Raw genomic sequence first — 19,078 nt, 5'->3', positions numbered from 1 at the left:
AAAGTATAGATTCCTGACCCATCCTTAGACCTGCAGAGTCAGAATCTTTAGAGACAGTGCCTCAGAATCTGTATTTTAAATAGGTGTCCCATGTCAGCGCTTTTACTGCGATAGGCAGGTGAACCATGCAGGCGTCATGTTGCAGTGCAGGTGATTCAATGAAGTTGGAGAGGAGGTGAGATTCTGCATTTCTAACTAGCTCTCAGGCGGCAGTGAGCAACTGTCTGTGACCACACCTTCAACGAGGCTGTAGAGATTTTTTGCTCTTTGAATGTGAGAACCAGTGAACTAACCTAGTATGGGGCGCTGAGGATAGAAAGAAGACTTTCCCTTAGAAAAGAATTCTTTGGAAAAAGAATGTGCCTTCTTCTTTGTGAGGACCTTTGTATGCAGAACTTTGGTCCTGCCCCTCTTTCTTCTGCTTTATAAAGTATTCATCACTTCCACACCACTCTACACTGATTCCTAAGCAAGTTCTGACAGAGGCAAGGATTGTATTAACAGCCTCTTCCAAGCCCTTTGTGAGAAGCCCTGGTCATGACCCCTGCATGATGGACTTCTACAGTGCCCTTTTAATTAGGTGTAATCTGAGGCTTGCAAAACATAAAAGACTTCGGAGAAGGCGATGGCACCCCACTCCAGTACTCTTGCCTGGAAAATCCCATGGACGGAGGAGCCTGGTAGGCTGCAGTCCATGGGGTCTCTAGGAGTCGGACACGACTGAGCGACTTCACTTTCACTTTTCACTCTCATGCATTGGAGAAGGAAATGGCAACCCACTCCAGTGTTCTTGCCTGGAGAATCCCAGGGACGGGGGAGCCTGTTGGGCTGCTGTCTATGGGGTTGCACAGAGTTGGACACGACTGAAGTGACTTAGCATAGCATAGCATAAGATACCAGTGATTGTAGAAGTTCTAATGCCCATCTCCTTTTCACACTGACAGACCCGATGGGGTGAATGTTGACAGACCACATTCATGGTATCAACGAACTGACAGACCACACTGGTGTCCAATGTGACTCAAGGGCCTCCAGAGGCCCATATCCATGGGATATGACTGGAAGGTTGAATACCCTACTGCTAATAAGCAGAATCATAGAGTGAAGATTAAGATTCTCTTCTGTTCTCTACTGCTGACTCAGGACAAAGAACCTGAATGACGTGTTAAACTCTCTCTGCTGTGACTCCGTCTGATCTTCAATGCCCTTCTTCCTTCCATAGGCCTGGCCAGCACTGATTCGTTGCTGGCAACCCACATGTGAGATGGCTGGCCCATGCTGCCATGTCAGCAATTCTGTGGTCAGAGAACATGACTTTCTGTTCTTATGCAGCACACTGCTTTGTTTGGAGACCACACCTACCATTTTGCCCTCCAGAAGCTGAGTGCTAATATTGCTAAGTGAATAAGTCAGTCACGCTCTGTTCAGCATGAAGAAATCCTTGATGACCATCAGCAAGGCTGCTGAATATGACCATGTATTACACAACTCCAGGGAATGGGCTTCACATTTGCAAATGGCACTCCTGAGATTCTTCAGTGTTTTTCTGATTCTAAGACACTCACAAACATCATGGAATTGGGAGGCCAATCTGGGTAGTAAGGAGATGGTGGTCAGAGGAAAGACAGTGAGGAAGGAAAGAAACATATTGTGGCTATTCAAGTTTCTGTGTAAAAGAGAAAATGGTCCTCACTTACAGATGGTCAAGAAATTGAGAATGAAGGACAAGACTATACTAGGACTCTTATCCTAGTACAGAGGATAAGGTGACAGAAACTTAAATCAAACCAATTTAGACTACAGGAGAGTTTAATGGCCTATGTAATCCAAGAAAGGATCGAACAAGGCAATGTGGGGAGGACAATGCTCCAGCTGAGCCCAGGAGCTTCTGTAACCAGGGTTTCAAGGCTGTTCAAATTCTTCTTTTGTCTCTGAGTGTTGCTGTGATTCTTTCTATGCAGGCTGCCTTCCTCTGTGTGGTAGAAAACATGGCTTGCTGATAGCTCCTGAGCTTTACATTTTAAATCTTGCAGTCCTGGACTCTGATGGTCTTTCTTGGTTCCAGTGTCCCTTCCCGAGGGAAGGCTCTGGTTGGCCTGGCCGGGACCAGCTGGCTGAGGCCAGGTAGGCATGGTCATGTATCAGTAGAAAGATGGCAGCTCTCTGATAAGAGTGGACATCAATAGAAAGATGTTGCTCTGAAGCTCATCTGCCCTTCTACATACCCTGGACCCTCAGGGGGTTTCTACAGCGTACATGAAATCCCATCCGTATTTAGCGAGAATGCAGCTTTCTTCCGGCCTGTGGTTCCACTGAAGCCTTTCCCCTAATTCTGTTACAAGGGGCAGCTGTAACACAGCAATAGGTGCTTATTTATTCACTGTCGTGACAGTTACATTTCATGGAGCAGCTGCTGAAGCCAAAAACGTTCAGCAAGGGCAAAATGTGATAAAAGCGCAATGCAATTTGCTTGCACATTATTAAGTTTTAATTTTTGGTTCAGGAATAACTTCTGTTTTCTGTAGCTATTTTCAACTTGTTTCTACAGTTGAAAAAAGAAATGAATTACTCCCATCCTACCAATTAAACCAGTTAGAAAACCCTCTTGGATTTAAAACCTGACTTAACTCTGAGTTGAAACACAGGCGAAGTAAGGTTTATTCAGGGGTGGAATAGCATCCCACTTGTGCTAGGGAATGAATTTACAGTGGAGTTAACTTTTCTGCATCACTATTCCTTTGCCTACAGAATGAGAATAGAATTAACACTTTCTGGTGTAGATCAAATGAGTTAATGAATCCACAGTATATAGAATGTACAGCACTAAACATTAGTGAATCTTTATATGTTAATATGCTTTTGAACTGTGGTTCTGGAGAAGACTCTTGAGAGTCTTACATGCAAGGAGAGCAAACCAGTCAATCCTAAAAGAAATCAACCCTGAATATTCATTGAAAGAACTGATACTGAAGCCCCCATCTCCTCCTGCCTTCAGTCTTTTCCTGATGCTGGGAAAGACTGAAGGCGGGAGAAGCGGATGACAGAGAATGAGATGGTTGGATGGCATCATCGATTCAATGGACATGAGTTTGCACAAATTCTGGGAGACAGTGAAGGGCAGGGAAGCCTGGCATGCTGCAGTCCATGGGGTCACAAAGAGTCAGACACGACTAAGTGACTGAACAGCAACAACAAATGCATTGTTAATGCCATATTTTGTGTTAAATGAGTAATTTTTTTTAATCAGCATCTTTATTTGCAAGCAGCAAATAGTCTCTCAAAAATCAGGGTTTATTATAAGGCTACATTAAACAATGTTATGGGCAAAGAGGGCCGAGATAAGTATAGGTGGCAGGGCCATGTGGTTTCTTACTTCTGTTTCTCTGTGTTTTGGTTCCATCCTCTTTTTTTCTCAGGCAAGCTCCTTCTCCCTATTCATGCATTTGAATCTCATGGCCTAAATTAGAACTTACTTATCTCTTTGGTTTGGTGCCAACTCCAATCTCAAACCTACGTGGTTCTTAGTTCCCAAATTCATTACAAAGTGATGCATTCTCAGTATCTTAACTGGATTCTTGATAGAAAACAGCTGGCCAGCCCTTGGCCTTGGATGAGATATTCCACCCTGGGATACCCCGTAGCTGCCCCTTCAGCAGGGGCTAAGGGCCAGGCATTATCAGAGATAAGACTGTGGGCAAGAAAGGCATCATTGCTTTTTCCATTGTTGCTAAAGATACCATCATTGCCATTTCCCTTGTGATCTTCCAGTCTTTTCTCAGATGTCATCTTTTTGGTGTGTCCTTCCCTGAACATTCTACTTTAAAAATATCTTCCTCTACCCCTGTATTTCTCAACTTCCTATTTTTTTTTTCTTTTTCCTCTATGACACTTACTACCATCTTACATACTTTTGTTTTCCACTTACATATTATATTAGGGCTTCCCAGGTGGCGCTAGTGGTAAAGAACCTGCCCGCCAATGCAGGAGATTTAAGACATGTGGGTTTGATCCCTGGCTTGGGAAGATCCCCTGGAGGTGGACATGGCAATCCACTCCAGTATTCTTGCCTGGAGCATCCCATGGACAGAGAAGCATGGAGGGCTATGGTCCATAGGGTCATGCAGAGGCAGACATGACTGAAATGACTTAGCATGCATATATATTTATATTTGTCTTTATCTTCTCTCACTAGAATGTAAGCTACAGGAGGGCAGGAAATTTTGTCTGTATAATTCTCATTGTGCCTGTCATTTCATATGAGCTTAATAAATATTTGAGTGAATAGATTAATGAATAAAGAAATTTGCTCAGTCGTCAAAAAAAGAGAAAAGCCTCTGAGACCATGTCTGCTCCAAGAGCTATGATGAAATGATAAATTTCCAAGGACTTCCTGATCATAAATCCTGAGACTGGGATTGTTTAGTGCCCAGGGCTACCATGGTGGCAGGAGAGCCAAACACAGTGATCTAGAAGTTGGTGCCAGGACAGCCTCCAGACATAAACATTGTATGGTAGTTGCATCAAGGGATGATCTTTCAGGAGAACAGGTCTTTAATTAATTTGAGCCTCAGTTTCATCTATAAAAAGGTGACAATGCCTAGCTTATAGGTTATCAGGATTAAGTGAGAAAAGGTATCTTACACTAAATCCAAGACAGCTGGCACCTACTTGCTATTCAGTAAATGTTATTACCTCTCTTTTCTTTCCTTCCTGTTTCTGCATTGCCCATGGTGGAAACACATCCATTTAAAAGAGGCAGTTGAAATGATTTTCCTATTTTGTTGTACTTGAAAATAAATTCAATTATTTTGTAGGTAATTGATTTAAGTGATGTCTATCCAAACAGCTTACTAGATTTTTCCTGTTTTTGATGGTAGAAGGAAAATCAGAGTCACTTAATACTTTTTATTGATTTCTTGAGATAAATGCTGGTGTGACTTTGCAAATACCGTTTGTGTATTGAATTTGTAATAACCGACTATTTCAGGATCCTGTCTTCCTATATGGCTCTCTCTTTGTAAAATGGTGATGGTGCCTCTCAGATACAGCCCACCTGGTGGTGTTGGGGGGGTTGTATTTCATGAGCTGCTTCCTGACCTGCTTCAGTATTGAGAAAAGGGAACCTGGGTAATCTTACCTTTCTAGCCCCAAGTGATACACACTCTCTTCTGGATGAAGCAGCCTTACTTCTTTCTTCAAGGCTCACTTGTGCATCTCTGCCATGAAATCTCCCTCCTCTTTCCTCTCCTCTGGGCTTTCTTCTGCAGCTGTGCCCTTCCTTTCCTGAATCTTTAACCTCTCCCACGGTCCACAAAGAAGTTATGCTTTCCCTTATCTTAGAAAAGTCCTCTCCAACTTGCTCCCTTTCAAGCTAACCTCCTCTTTCTTTCCTTCCCTGTCAGACTTTCAAAAAGAGTGGTGTGGATTAATTTTTGCTGCTTCCTCATGCCCCAGTCATTCTTGAACCCTACGCCACAAATTTCTATCCCACCCACTCTACAGACTCTACACTTCAAAGCCGTGAATGGCCGCCTAATACTAAAACACATAACCTCCTACTATCTGTTCTGTTTACTGCCCCTGACTGAGATTTGCTGCTTCCTTGGTTCCTATGACACAAGACATAACCACTGCTCATTTTCCTACTTCTCCGTAGACCTTCTTTCTTCCTCTCCATTTCATATTGGTTTCTTTTGTAGAACTTGACATGTTTGACTAGCTCACTTATTCACTGTGTGTCTCTACTAGACTATCAGCTGCGGGAAGGCAAGGCCCATGCCATTCTTGTTCACCGTTATAATCCAGTGATGTCACCATTCTCCTGGTCTCTGAGGATGCCATGGTCTCCTCTCTCCCTCCCCCTTTTTACTTAACTAGGCATAGAGACCAATTCTACTTCCAAAGTATCTCTCACCTTGATCTCAGCATTGCCATTCCTGCTGCTCAGCTTGAAGCCCTCAGCATGGCTCCACAGAGCTGGCTGGGAGAGGAGTTGACGAATTGATACCCCTGCTTCAGCCTGTCCCTGCGCCTCCCTGTCCCTTGCCCTGCTGCCAATTTGGCTTTCCTAGAACACAGCCTGAACTGGCTCACACCCTGCATAGGGACTTCCAGTTCTTCACAGTCATTACTGAATCAAGTTTATATTCCTTTCCCTTCTCATGCTGGTCTCAATTTACCTGTTAAGTCTTCTCTCTTGTGGTTCTCTATCTATCCTGCTGACTCGTGTGAATGCAAGAAATCCATCTGCCTTCAGGCTGCCAGACAGGGACAAGAGAGTGGTGCTTATATCACTCTAGATCTTCAGTTCACGCCTGTTCAGTTGGGAAGGTGAGACAAATTTAAAAAACAATAGCTATAGGACCAACAAACAACAGCTCAGCACAAGTAATATACTGCCTGTTTAATTCAGCCTGCACCCCACTCCAGTACTCTTGTCTGGAAAATCCCATGGATGGAGGAGCCTGGTAGGCTGTAGTCCATGGGGTCGCTAAGAGTCGGACATGACTGAGCAACTTCCCTTTCACTTTTCACTTTCATGCACTGGAGAAGGAAATGGCAACACACTCCAGTACTCTTGCCTGGAGAATCCCAGGGACGGGGGAGCCTGGTGGGCTTCCGTCTATGGAGTCGCACAGAGTCGGACACGACTGAAGCGACTTAGCAGTAACAGTAATTCAGCCTGTACTCAATATGCCTTGACTCTGGGAGCAGCTGGATCAAACCTAAATGTCTCATGATAGAAAGAGACAGTAAAGAATACGGGTAAACACACGGACTCTGAAGCTAAACTGATTGGATTTGAGAAGTAGTCCAGCCATTTGCTAAGCATGTGACTCTGAGCAAACCTAGTCTCCCTATAACTTGGTTTCCTTATCTGTTAAGTAGAGGTGATGAACTTGTTGCAAAAACTACATGAGTGAATACACATAACATGTTTGGAAGAATACCTGTCATGAAGTAAACACTATATAACTCTAAGCTACTATATAACTGTAGTGGTGTGGACTCAACAAATATTTATAAATATTAAATATAGGTCAAGGGCAGGCATTGCATAACTATGGAATAAAAATTCGAGGAAGGGAAGAAGGAAGGAGAAGGCAGAAGCGGGAAAAGAGAAGTCTAGGTTAATTCTCAGTTTTCTGACTTGCACAGACCCTCAGCGAAATGGATACAGTTCAATAAGGGAAATACAGTAAGAGAAGCAGGAAGTAAAACCCTATGTGTTCAAGCTTTATGTTATACTTTTTACTGGTTTATTTCTAGACTTTTTCAACTAGTCATTGCCTCTCAGAATGTGGAGAACACAAATGTATGTTATATATATATATTATATATATAATATATATATAAACCTATAAGGACCAAGAAGAACATATCTTTAGGGAGATTAGAAAAAGTTTTTAGAAAGTGAATAAAGTAAGTGATTAGGGGCCCTTTTCCAAATAACCCTTAGATAAACCACTGGTGAAATCAGAAAAGATGATATAAAAATGAGTCCCTCACTGCACTTTTGAGAAGTAAGGTAAGAATACGAACACCTGCTTCCCTTGTTTCTTCATGGACCCAACTGGGGCCACATTCGAGGTTTGAGCTGTCCAGTGTTGTTTCTTTTTCCTTAAATTAAAATAACCAGTGTTCAAAGAATAATTGAGAGTATAACAGTGATAGATATGAGAAGTTTATATTATTATTAATAATAATAACTATCACAGCACTTACATGAAAGACAGTATGTTAAGGACTTTACATGTAACATTTAATTAGGTGAAATTTAATCAATCTGTGAAATATTAGCTCCAAGATGGGATCTTGGAGCTAATGCGGTCCAACCCCTTCATTTTACAAAAGAGCAAACTGGAGCCACGGAAAAGATTAGCTAGTTTGCCTAAGATCTCATAACAGTGATTGTTACTAACAAGCTGGCCATGTGACAAGGCTGATGCATATCCAACTGGACACTATGAATCCACTCCAGTTCCTTTAATTTCTGCAGCTTGTATGTTTACCTCACCATTTAACTCTATACCTGGTGACCCTTTAAAGAGATAACATATAAATAATTTTCAGAAACATAGAATCATATCCTATTGTGTATTATGAACCCAACCCCTTTAGGTTTTTAAGAAATGTGAATATTGCATGAAGCTGAATTACACTTTTTTTTTTGTATTTTGATCCTCATTTATATGTCTTTTTAATATTGTATTTAAAAATTTAGATACAAAAGTTGTGATAGCATTTTGTTTGTGTGTATGTTGAACAAAGGAATTTACCCAAAATTTCTATCTCTGAAATAAGTGAATCCATTTATTCTGTACTATGAGCCTTTTCTTCCAACTAAAGTTAAAGAATAATCATACAAATTTGGGGGTTATTTTCCCTCTGGCTAAAAATGACCTGGTAAGTACCCTGAATAAACTCTCCCCTCTGCCTCTCTAAGTCCTCTCACATGCTCTGCGTTCTGCTTCTCAGAAAACCCAGATGCTCTGGGCTCCAGCTTGGTCTCTGCCTAACATCTGATTTGAAACATTGCACTGAAGCCATCTGCCGTATTTGGGGAATAAAGGGCGGGTGAGCAAAGCTTTCTACAAATGTGTACAAATAGGGCAATCAGGAGGAGGATAATAAGACTCGGATGCCTGTTCGGTGCCGACCCCCCTGGTCGGCTACTCAGCGGCGTCTTAGGGTATTTGTGCTCTCCGCCTCACATCAAGCCCGGCTCAGCCTGCACATCTTACCATTCCTTGGCAGTGAGATATCTGTTATACCCTTTGACTAAACTGAACATTTTTAATGGGGAAGTGAGAATTCTGAAGTTCAAAAACAGACTGCGATGGATTGAAAAGTTGCTATTCTTGAAAGATGCGCCTGAGCTCCGCAGCATCCTCTGTGACAGGCGTCTCTGGAACAGCAATGACTCTTGCTTCTTTCCCTCACCATGGACCCATTTCCAGCTGAGCTGGATGTGTGCCCTTTCCAGCTCTGTGCAGGGATTTTGGTGGGCTGTTTGCAGGTTTTATTGAACATCTGTAAATTCTCAGCTTGGGTATGCTTCCAGCTACGGCTTTCATCTGTTCCTGGGATATGGCGCTCTAGGTTTTTTAGCAAAGGGGGCTGGGGAGACATCTGTTCACTGCTGCAAGTAGAGGATTGAATAGTAAACTCAGTTTCCCAGGTGCTAGGAACATGATGAGGTGCTCCTAGGAGACCTCAGTTACCTTCTTTATCACAATGTGCGCCTTCCTTCCAGAGAAGTGAAATCTTTGAGAATAGTATTTTTCGCAGATGAAGCTCACAGGGCCACATGGGGGAGGGAAATCATATATATATATATATATCCCCCCCCCCCCAATTATTTATTCTTTCTGAGAGAAAGGAATGCAAAGGAAGGCATGTGGCTGTGTGGCTTGCAGACATTAATGGAGGCGTGTGGACTGTGTAGTGAGAGGGTGGGAAGGCCAATGATGGCACCTGGGGCAGAGGGTACCAGAGGACAGGACGGACGTCAACAACAGGAAGCCACGCCCACCAGCATCTGTGCGTTGTGCTCTGCGCCAACCCTTCCAGCTTCATGTTTCCTGGAGACTAGATCTGTATGCGCCCAAAACCTGTTGAGTTGCTGGCTTGTATGTGAATTTTACCAGGATCTGACTCACGTATACTTCAGCCTCTCCACAGAGATCAGGGCTTTCATCCAGGAGAAAAGTGATTCAAAACGTGCTGTCCCCGCGCCTCTCCCGGAGCCGGCTGTGTCTCTGGTCTGCCTTGGATCAGTTGATTTCAGCCAGAGTTTTCAGCACGTTTCAGTCTCTCAGGAGCCGGTCTTTGCTGAGATACTTTTTTTTACCCATTCCAAAGAAATGTGAAATACTCCTACATTTTTTCACACAATATGGGAAGATCAAATATTCTTCTCTAATCTTTGGAGATACTGATAGTCAATTTAGAACTTTAAACTCTCCAAATCCCAAGTCAATAGAAAAGTTTTTCTTTAACTAAAAAAACAAACAAAAAAACAAACAAAAAAAAACCCATTAATTGAATTCTCTGAGCAGTTGAGCCTCCTCCCCTCTTTCAACCCACCCATGCTACCCCAAGACACAGAAAGAGTAAACTGAAGCTATTTTGTGGTGACCCTGGAACTTTCTTGCCATCATCTGAATGTTTTGAAATGCATATGTTAATAGGTTTAAATTGAGGACCTCCTCCTCTGGCTGGAGTGCACTGAGGAATTGTCTTCCCTTTATAAGAGGAAAAAGTAATTCCAAAAAAGTCCTCTCCTTCAAAGAGCCCCAGGCCGACAGTTCAACTTAATAAATAAAACAATAACAACAAATGCCATTTATTGACTATTTACCATGGGCCAGAATCCTGCCTTCAATCCCATAATACCCCTTCAAGCTTTTATTGTTCACCCAATTTTGAAGAAAAGAAAATTGAGGCTCAGGGTTAAGTGAGTTGATTAATCTGATGAGTGGTAGGGTTGGAATTTGAACACAACTCTGTCTGAATCCAAATCTTATGATCCTTATTTATGTTTCCCTCTCAAGTTAATTGCATTCTCTGAGAGGGCTAAGAATATTGAGCAAATTGTAGTTCAGAGACATTGGTAATTAGAATAGTAGAGATAGTAATCATAGCATTTGCTTACTAATTGCGTAGTAGTGGCTTACTAATTACAAAGGCCTTTACAATGCCTTATCTTACTTAGTTTTCATGAGTCTGGAGCATGTCTTCCTTGACCTCAACCATGGTTGAGTCACTCTAACCCAGTGATACACCTTGTAGTCACTGGTAAATGTCAGGACACTGCAAAGTCATCTCCTGCAGTTACCCAAGATCCAGGGATTAGGACGTATTTCCTTCATCCCTTACCTACTTCTGTTTGGTTCCTGGTCCCCCAGTTCCAGTTTGTTAATTGCTGTTGTTTGTCTCAGACTTCCCTGGTGGTTCAGTGGTTAAGAATCTGCCTGCCAGTGCAGGAGTGCGGGTTCAGTCCCTGGGCCAGGAAGGTCCCCTGGAAAGGGAAATGGCAACACACTCCAGTATTCTTGCCTGGGAAACCCCATTGACAAAGGAGCCTGGCAGGCTACAGTCCATGGGGTCACAAGAGTCAGACATGATTTAGTAGCTAAAAAACAACAATAATTGTTTGTCCCAGCTGGACCCATAATACCAAACAACCCTGGTTGCAATTCACTCTTGTTATTTGGCTGATCTGATAGGACAGGCCACTCAGAATCAATTAGACTGGAAGGTCAGCTCAGCGGTGCTGTTGTCAAAGAGGAAACCCTACCCAAACTCAGCCTAAATTGGGAGGCTGCTGCTGCTGCTGCTAAGTTGCTTCAGTGGTGTCTGACTCTGTGTGACCCCATAGATGGCAGCCCATCAGGCTCCCCCATCCCTGGGATTCTCCAGGCAAGAACACTGGAGTGGGTTGCCATTTCCTTCTCCAATGCATGAAAGTGAAAAGTGAGAGTGAAGTTGCTCAGTTGTGTCCAACTCTTAGCAACCCATGGACTGCAGCCCACCAGGCTCCTCCGTCCATGGGATTTTCCAGGCAAGAGTACCGGAGTGGGGTGGCATTGCCTTCTCCAAAATTGGGAGGCTAGCCTAGCCAGCGGAGAAGGCAATGGCACCCCACTCTAGTACTCTTGCCTGGAAAATCCCATGGACAGAGGAGCCTGGTGGGCTGCAGTCCATGGGGTCGGGAAGAGTTGGACACGACTGAACGACTTCACTTTCACTTTGCACTTTCATGCATTGGAAAAGGAAATGGCAACCCACTCCAGTGTTCTTGCCTGGAGAATCCCAGGGACGGGGGAGCCTGGTGGGCTGCCGTCTATGGGGTCGCACAGAGTTGGACACAACTGAAGTGACGTAGCAGCAGCAGCCTAGCCAGGTCATTTCTTAGAGTGTCAATAATTCAGAGTACTCGAATACCCTTGGGGTTGAAACTATACTTGGAAACATGATGGAGAAAAATATTTCTAGAGCTCCTCTCAAGGAGAATACTACATATATTACAAACAAACAAACAAACACATAAATCTAACTGCTTTGAAGGGGTGATAAGACACCTGAGGTAAATTCTTGAGAAGTAGTTGGCAGGAGCTAAAATGATAAGAAAAAATGGAGGAGAAAGAATGTGGTTGCCAATAGCCCAAGCTGCTCTTTCGTACCTTAGCCCTCAACATCCCCTATAGATAATGCTGAACAGTATTAAAACAAAACAAACACCTGATTAAGGACCACTAAATTGTTAGCTTACTGCTGCTGCTGCTAAGTCGCTTCAGTCGTGTCCAACTCTGTGCGACCCCATAGACGGCAGCCCACTAGGCTTCTCTGTCCCTGGGATTCTCCAGGCAAGAACACTGGAATGGGTTGCCATTTCCTTCTCAATGCATGAAAGCGAAAAGTGAAAGTGAAGTCTCTCAGTCGTGCCTGATGCTTAGTGACCCCATGGACTGCAGCCTACCAGGCTCCTCCATCCATGGGATTTTCCAGGCAAGAGTACTGGAGTGGATTGCCATTAGGTAACCAGTATGTCTTAGTGTGACACCGACCCCATCAATCTCAGTACCTTGATGCTAAAAATAGGCTCCTTGACTAGTAATCAGGTACCAGCCCTTCCTCCTGTGGTGAAGTAGGTTTAGACTGGTTGAAGATATCACCATCATCATCATCATCACATTTTCTGATGAGGAGCTCTGAAAGTCTAGGTGAAATAAGGCTCATTCATCAAGGAAAAAGTGATGGCTTCTAAAACTACACCAAGATCCTCCCGTGGCAGGACACTTTGAAAGGGGAACAAATACTATTCCAAAAGTCTAACAATAGTCATAGAAAACTGAAACTCATCTAATTTTTTTTTTTTCCGTCAAATGCTACCTCTGCCTCTCTTCCTATTATGAATGTTTGTTTCTTAAACACAGGATAACCCAGAGAAAGTGAACCATGTTAATATGTGCCTCTTCTAGGACATGTTCTTAATGAAAAACAATAACCAGTGTATCTTTAGTGACCACAGTTAAAGGGTGTTTTCATATTCTTTCTAATAGGGTACCACCATCATGACCCCAGCTGACCAAGAGTTGGGCTCACGTCCCTTGATTCAAGAGCATTTGCATTAAAATATCTGAGGACTTCTTTGGCTTTAAGACTTTATAAGCTCCTATAAAGTTGAGGGGGGTAGGAAGTCAAAATGGCCTAGGAAATAAACCATACACATTACGTTCAAAGTGAACTTGAGTTTAAATATGTTTAAAAAAATTCAGGCCACATACAGGCATCTCTGTGGTGTAAAAATTCTGATCCACTATCACCAGAGCATTCTTAAAGCTCTAAATCAGAAGTGGTCTGGGGGTACTGATACCCTTCTTGAGTCAGTCTCATATCTCTCCTTGGCTGCATTCACTACAGATTTCAAGGGTGTGTGGTCCAAAGTCTGTCCCGAGACCACCTCCTTTCTGAGTGCTGGTCCTGGTTGTTAGCTGAGTCCTGCCCCTGGATCATTATGTGAAATGCATGTGGACTGTAAGGCTGGTTGTGGTCACAGACCCATCAAAGGCAATGTCACTCATGGCTTGTATTTCTTAACCAGAAAGTAAAGCACATTTGGCTCTGGTAGATCTGGAGTAGATGGGTGTCTTTCCTTGTTCTACCTATTTAGAATTAATAATAATAAGTAATAGTCTGGGGAAGACTCTTTCAAAAAAAAAAAAAAAAGAAAGAAAAGTGATGAAGCTGAGAAAGTAGGCCCAGACCTTCCACCCTTGCTTCAGCCAGATCTGCTCTGTCATTATCTTTATTATTATTATTATTTTTAATGTTCTGAAGTTCTTCTGAATAAGATTTCCTTTGAAAAAAGGAGTCTGCTATAAAGATAAAAAATTGAAAACCATTTATCTTGCTCAGTCTGTTCATTACACAGATGAATAAAATGTGCTATAAGCAGGTTTAAAAAGCTATAGGAGTATCAGAAATATTATGTATTTTCTTTCCTGTCTTTTTTTTTTTTTTTTTTTGGGATTAGTGAAGATATCATGGAGTGTAATGATGACTGTTCCTGCTTGATATATTATAGTCACATATAATCTGTATTTGTATAGTCTTTCCTGAAAATATCATTCCCATCCTTTCAGGGATGCTTGATCCATTTGAGAAGGATGAGAAAAATTCTTTGGGGATAATATCTTCTCCCATAGAAGTGTTTCGTGTAACTGCAAAGTTGCTGCCATATGGTTCCTGTAAAGGTTCTGCCAAATTCCCGTGGTTCTCACAAGAGCTCCTACCTCCTCTGTTCTTTTAATCTCCTGCTGCGGGTGGCAGACATGGGAGAGACAGACAAGCTGCAAAGGGAAGTCGACAGAACAAAATTAAAGTCCTACAACTGTGTTTATGTCGGTGTAGATGGGGGTTCCCCCCACCCCCCTACATCAGCTTGCTCACAGAGGTGGGCGTGAGAACCTATAGGAACGTCTGGAAGAGATCCTGGGAAAGTCGTTTTGCTCAGAAGCTGGAGGAGAAGCAAAAGGCAAGTGTTAGGTCTCCACCACCTGGGTGGTGGGTGGGGGTGGGGGTGGGGGTGTTTCAGTGCCGAAAAGCTTTTGGATTTTTTTTTCCAGAAGAAAAAGAAGGCCTGGAGGCTGGTCTGCATTTATAAAACTACATAACAACACATGGAAAGACTACCTGGTTTTATGTTCTGGCAAGCAGGGGAGAAATAGGCTTGGTGCCCATGTGGGGACTGGTTTCTTTTCTCCTTTACATGATGGCTTTTGAGTCCCTTCTGTTTCTTGGTGAGCTGTATTATAGTCTCTCTCTCTAAACCCACAAACTAGTTCTATGTATTCAAGCAAATGACAGCTTCCTTCTTTAGAAAATCTCAAAATACTCTTGAAGGTAAAAGGCAGCATTTATGATAGGCTTGTAGATTCAGCAGTTGTGGAATGTATGCTATTGCTTGCTAATTTGGACTGTACATTTTGAAATAGATTCCTTGGTATTAGTAAATAATTGTTAGCTGCAGAATGGTGCTAAGTTGGATGTGGATTCATTTTGTATACCTGTGAATGCGTTGATTTTCAAAAATCTTTCATAATAACTTATGTGGATCACCAGTTTTTAATTTTATCACTGTTCAGAATAGGTAAGGTGAAAAGAGAATTTTGGCATCTGCAACTCATTCTAAAAATTATACTAAAGAAACAAAATTTCCAGTCCCAGGTTTGCTAGGCTCAGCAAGCCCAGTGGGCTTATATTTTTTACCTAATGTCACTTCTTCTCTAGTTGTTGTTTTAATGGACTCATCAAGAGATTTGCCCCACGTGTTGGAGAGGAGTGAGATCAAAGAGAGATTGCCACTGGTAGCATGCATACTAGTTCTCATGCTAGCCAGAGGTCCACTTGTGTAAGTCCTGTGGGCGATCTCCCCATCTCAGTAAATGTCTTCCATCACACTCTTTCCATGGCTCCCGCTCCTGCATCGGCTTGGACTGTGGTTCCTTCGAGGTCACCAGTGGGCCTGGGGCTTCCGCTTGGTTTGACTGAAACACTAAACAGCTCCTATTCCCCATCTCCCTCTCCTCTGTATGCTTGAAGACGAGGTAATTAAATACATCCTTGAAGGATATAGAAAACAATAACACTCTCCTTTTTGCCTTATTCTGGGGGAGTACAATCCCTTAAACTACCAGGTTGTCTTGTCAAACGAGTTATTGTTTTTCAAAATATAGCCTGAACAGCATCCTTTATAATTAAGGCTCCTGGCTTTCAGTTTAAAGTGATATTTGCCAGTAAAAGCCTGCCAAAAAATAAATAAATAAAAGCAGGCTTACCGTTAAATATTGATTTAAGCTCGGAAACTGGCTCCAAATTTTGTTATACCACTCTTGATCTCCACGGCCTCTGGGCATCTGTTTCAATTTGGTCAAATTGAAATGGGGAGGGACAGTGCCAGGCTAACAGCAAGGTGATCCAATATAGTAGGATGAGTTGTATTTGATGAAAAAGAGCCAGGCAAAGTCATTTACAGATCCTGGGGACAGGTGAACTAAGCTCAGGTAAAATAAAAGCTGATGGGCATCTTAACTTATCCCATGGGCTAATTGAGCCAGTGATAATTTTTTTGAAATGTAAAAAGAAAAAAAAATATTGAGTTATCTTTTGAGGGTGGTATGATTTTTTTGTTTTGTTTTTTGCCTTTCTGTGTATCCTGCTAAATATAAACTTTTCCTTCAACAGGTCTTGCTGGGAGCTTTCCCTGTGATCCTTTCATATCACTGGTAGGAATGTTAAAAAGTCCAAATACAAAACTTTTCTTTTGAATCAAATTTCTCTGTCTTACTGGAGGTTTTCTCCTTTCTAGGGGAAAGATAAGGTTCTCAGAAATTTTTCTTCTGGAATGTATATGCTTGAGACTTGTTATATTATTCTCCTCTGTCTCTGAGAAGAGAAGGCAGACAGGCAGGGGAGGGTTAAAAGTTCCTGAAAAAAAGGGCCCCTGATGAATCTGAACTCTGTGGGTGCAAAGTGCCTGAGATCCATTAGTTTTGACAACCTCAGTTATTCCGGTGCCTCTCGTCATCTGTAAAGTTAACAAGGGCTGATAAGACTTGGTGAGGCTGGTACTAGTTTGTATTTCCAGACTCATCAATATTTCACAATACCATTTTCTTACAATCAGATACATTCGTTTGCAAAGCATGGATGCCGCAGGATGTTCACAGTGCTGGTGTTTAACAAAAGCCCTGCTTTTAAATGAGCAGACACAGGGCCTGGAGGCGCGCCTCGCTTACCACTGTACCTTGCTTTCAAATGCATGTTCTAATTCGGGTGAGGTAGTTGGTATTTGACCTCTAGAAACTGCTACTGTCTACCTTGAAAAATATATTGTTCTGCTCTACAGGCAAAAAAGCATCCATCTTAGCCACATTCTCATATTCTTTCTCATTCTCCAGCCCTGACGATGCCCTTGTGTTTCTTTGTACTCACACTGTGGACAGTGGAATCAGGTGCCAAAGGGTGAATTTAATTTGAAACAGACCTCTGTCCTGATAGAACTGCCGTTACTCAGGCTCAAACGCAGCAACCTGCGGTTTCCCTAGGCCATGCCTCACCTCGTGCTATCACAGGCTTTAAAAATTCAGTCCAGCCCGGACACCTCTCAGAGCTAACCCAGCTCCCAACAACAACACAGAGTGCTTGCAGATGCACAAGTCAGCCAAGCAGCAATGGTTTTCTCCCTGATGTAATCAAACAGAGTGCACGGATATCACTTGATTAACAGCTGCGGTATTAATTTCCCTTTTTGGTTGCTTGACTCACAGCAAGAATCATGTCAAGGCAGCAGAGAAGCAATTAAATTGATTTTAATCTTTGTCAGGGAAGATAACATGCCTCTTTCTCTTCTCATTTAAATAATTAAAGTTTCAGAAGGTATTATTTCTGGCTTTAAAGAAATTGGTATCGTAATGTAATAGAATCCTTGTAATTATATACTTAATGGTTCTTAATAAGTTAATCACGGTTTTTCATTTAAAATGCATTTTTTACTTATTAAACTTTTATTTGTTATAGTATCTTTTCTTTTAAGGAGAAAGGGGAAAACACAGAGATAGATATAAAAAAGTTCTGTCATTTCTCATTATTAATCCTTTCGACAGCTTTCTCCTCCTTTTGTGGTGTATTGGACTGGTATGTTATTTGAAGTAATGTTTTTACATTTTAGTGCATTGAAAAGAAGCCCACTTCTTTTAATGACAGCATACTTATTTTAAAGATGATGGAGTTTTGGGCTTCTCTGCAAATTGCCTTATGTATTTAAGTTGTGTGGGACTCCTTTAAACTGAAAATTTCATTAAGATCTTAGAGAAATATTGAAACGATATTGCAAGTAGTTTCATTCCTGTTTGGTATTCAGTCAAATATTATATAGTTATTTCACTCCTCACCCCAATATTATAAAATGTACCATAAACATTTTTTTAGAAAAGGAAATAGGGGCAAAATTCACAGATCAAGTGGCCTTTCTCACTAGATGCTGAATTTCAGTGGTAATGTATGTGTAACCCACAGGATATTGAACATTACATAAGTTAACTGTCTTCATCCTGAGTCGCTACCACTGGGAGGAGTGACTCCTGAAACAGTGTTATCTTGAAGAGTGAGTAGTTCTCATTTCAGACCCCAATAAAGAAGTGTTTCAGCAAAAGCTTTAAAAAATGCTTTCTCTTTGTGGATGGTAAACACTGATTAAGAGGAGAGAGCACACATCATGCAGAGACCATGTGCCCTGGACCAGACACACTGAGGTTAGAGAGAGGCAAGCCAGCATCCTGGACTCTGCTCCTTTACCCAGGGTTTTAGAGGGATGCAGTCTTCTGTAGAAATTAACTGACAAAGATTGAATCTCCACTTTTTATTGTGAAAGAGAGCTGCTGCTAGCTTATATACTATGAACTGCCAAATATCACTGCCTCTGGGTGGACAGATTACAAAAGACACCTCTTTCTCTTAGTATGGCTAGCAGAGGATAAGGTAGATTTTAGTCTCTACTCCTCCCCCGCTGCCTCGCCCCTGCCAAATTGGGTGCTTCTTGGCAGTATAGGCTTTGCACAACTATGCATGGTTTGATAACATGCATAAGCAGGATTGTGAACATCTGAAACAAACCCTGAAGAAAGGAGTAAATATATTAATGCAGATAACAGAGGAGGTGAGCAGTGTGGGCTGAGAGAAGCATCACAGAGGCTGCAAGAATAATGATCTAGGGAATTCCAAGGCAGTCCGGTGGTTAGGACTTGGTGCTTTCACTGTGGGATTCCAGGTTTGATTCCTGATTGGAGAACTAAGATCTACCATCTAGGAAGCCATGCAGTGGCCATGCCCCTGCCCCCCCTCCAAAAAAAAAAAAGAATGTTTTAGATTAGCTAGCTCATAGTAGGCACTTTTACCTCTTGGCCATGCTGACTGAGAGTTAAACCTAAAAAAAAAAAATGATACAAATGAACTTATTTACAAAGATAAGCAAATTTACAGGCCTAGAGAATGAACTTATGGTTACCAGGGG

The 19,078-nt window shown here is 42.2% G+C and overlaps 2 long non-coding RNA genes across 2 annotated transcripts in view; one reads left to right on the top strand and one right to left on the bottom strand.

Moving 5' to 3' along the window:
• Positions 1-14,076: 14,076 nt before the first annotated feature.
• LOC129656138 (uncharacterized) lies at positions 14,077-15,203 on the bottom strand. The gene is made up of 3 exons (XR_008716215.1): positions 15,075-15,203; positions 14,458-14,524; positions 14,077-14,357 (listed from the first exon to the last, which is right to left on the bottom strand). It is a non-coding gene; the product is annotated as an uncharacterized LOC129656138 (long non-coding RNA).
• Positions 15,204-15,478: 275 nt separating this feature from the next.
• LOC129656137 (uncharacterized) overlaps positions 15,479-19,078 on the top strand; it is a 60,001-nt gene continuing 56,401 nt past the window's right edge. Inside the window, exons 1-2 of the long non-coding RNA XR_008716214.1 lie at positions 15,479-15,614; positions 16,252-16,292. This is a non-coding gene — a long non-coding RNA (uncharacterized LOC129656137). The remainder of the gene's footprint in view (positions 15,615-16,251; positions 16,293-19,078) is intronic.

This window comes from Bubalus kerabau, chromosome 6 (genome assembly GCF_029407905.1).
Source record: "Bubalus kerabau isolate K-KA32 ecotype Philippines breed swamp buffalo chromosome 6, PCC_UOA_SB_1v2, whole genome shotgun sequence".
Lineage (NCBI taxonomy): Eukaryota > Metazoa > Chordata > Mammalia > Artiodactyla > Bovidae > Bubalus > Bubalus kerabau.
Note: the sequence above shows the minus strand (reverse complement) of the source record. Positions and strands in the feature narration are given on the sequence as shown.